Genomic DNA, 2,209 nt, shown 5'->3' with positions numbered 1-2,209 from the left:
TGTGATCAGACTTGCTATTATGTAATAAAGTTAGACTTGGTAGTAGTGTTGTAAACGATTGACCCTGGACTTGTGGGGCAAGAGTTGGTTTGTATAATATTAAAATGTAATGCAAGTGTTGTTTTGAGCCAGATATTTAGTGACGGACCAAATTTGCGGGATGCGGATCTGGGGGCGTCACATGTTGTGTTGTGATATAGTATATTTTTAAATATGATATATTATATTATTTAGCTCAAGCTTTTAATGTTTTTGATATGTTTTAGTGTTGTGTTGTGTAGGTTTCCTAGAAGTAGGATGGAGAGGAGATTCATAGCTACAAGTGGAAAAAAACAGCGAAGCATTCGGACGAACGAGATGAAAGTTATGAGCCGTGGACGCACTAGAGCAGCGCGGGCTGCCCAAGTGAGGTGCCCGCCCCACTTGTGAGGCGCCCGCCTCACACCTGGGGCGCCCGCCCCACACTTGACGGGAGAAAAAGCCCAAATCGCCCGTTTTTGATCCGTTTGAAGGCCTGTTAGCTAGGGAACTTAAAGAAAGGCATGGGAACCAAAAACATAACCTAGAAATATTCTAAGGAGCACATGACGGCTACGGAGAAGATCTAGTTTCATAGTTTTCATCAATGTAGTTCTTCGAAGTAGGCGTAACTTTGGATGCTCGTTTCAGATTTGTTTCGCAACTCTTGTGCTATTACTTTGATATTGTTTAGACTATTCAGTACCTTACTCTTATTCCCATGATGATGAGTAGTTCGATTATGAACTAATCGTTATCGTGGGATTCTAGCGGTATATATGGATTTCAGTAGTTGATTTGTCTTAATTATTTGTGTGATGAATGTTTGATTTCTTCGTATTGATTGTGCTTATTCTTCTTGGATGCGTAGCTAACATCTAAGTTGTGTGTTAATCTCTATTGAAACAAAAGTGGATATATTGATTTAGAACTTGCCATGCGAACATAGGTTTATGTATTCGATATACATGATTCGTGGTGTGATTTTAACCATCTTGCATCGCCCTATGTAATCTTGATAGATAACTTGTTCTTAAACCATTATGTTTTCAAATCTTTTAGACATATAGGGTCTAAGCATAATTGGTGTCTATTCGACTTCTATCTTAATTGTGGATTTGGAATAGTACGATATACGTTTATCGAAAGATAGCGTGTATCAGTTTCGTGTTATCTGATTAGTTATCAACCATCACATATCGATAAAGGCATAGCTCTGAATGAAGTAGATAATGAAGTTAGAATCCCATGTTTTAATTCACATAAGTAATTCGATTTTAATCACTTAGTTATAATTCGACTTTAGTTAGTTAAGTTAGATAAAAACCAACCAATTTGTTACTTGTCTAAGCATTGAATAATAGCCATACATTATTGCATACGTGCATAATACTTGATACACCAGTCTCTGTGGGAACGAACTGAATTTGATTCCATACTACTTGTGACCACGTACGCTTGCGTGATTTTGTGCGAACAAGTTTTTGGCGCCGCTGCCGGGGACTCGGTGTTATTTTTAGTCTATGTGCTTGTTATCAGTGGTCGTTAAAGTTCACTGACTTGGATTCTTTTCTCACTTTATTTCGTTTGTGTGTTTTTCAGGTACTTGAGTGACGTGTATGCGAACACGTTCTCAGGCTCGTAAGGAAGCATTGGCAAAAGCGGAAATGATAGTGAGTACTACAATGGGTGATCAACCACCAGTGGCGAATGATACTAAGGCTCTTAAGGCTTTCTCTGAGCCAAAAATCAATGACATTCAATCGAGCATTGTCAGGCCAGCAATCGCGACCAACACTTTTGAAATCAAACCAAGCGCTATTCAGATGGTTCAAAACTCAGTGTAGTTAGGGCGTTCTCTGACATAGGATCCTAATATGCATATTCGAGACTTCATTGAGATCTGCGACACTTTCAAGCTCAATGGTGTTACTGAAGATGCCATCAAATTGAGGCTGTTCCCATTTTCTCTGAGGGATAAAGCCAATGGATGGTTGCATTCTCTTCCTGCAGGATCTACTATGACATGGGAGGATCTAGCTCAGAAATTTCTCACTAAATTCTTCCCAATGGCCAAAACAGCTGCATTCAGGAATGCTATCACTCAATTTTCTCAGCAGTCTAGTGAAACTCTTTGTGAAGCTTGGGAACGCTACAAGGAGATGCTTCGAAAGTGCCCACATCATTGGAT

At 39.4% G+C, this 2,209-nt stretch overlaps 1 non-coding gene across 1 annotated transcript; it reads right to left on the bottom strand.

Annotated features, from left to right (window-relative positions):
* Positions 1-2,104: 2,104 nt before the first annotated feature.
* LOC135150029 (small nucleolar RNA R71) lies at positions 2,105-2,209 on the bottom strand. Its single transcript, XR_010288383.1, has one exon. It is a non-coding gene; the product is annotated as a small nucleolar RNA R71 (small nucleolar RNA).

The sequence above is a fragment of the Daucus carota genome, chromosome 1 (assembly GCF_001625215.2).
Source record: "Daucus carota subsp. sativus chromosome 1, DH1 v3.0, whole genome shotgun sequence".
In the NCBI taxonomy this organism is placed as follows: Eukaryota; Viridiplantae; Streptophyta; class Magnoliopsida; order Apiales; family Apiaceae; genus Daucus; species Daucus carota.
Note: the sequence above shows the minus strand (reverse complement) of the source record. Positions and strands in the feature narration are given on the sequence as shown.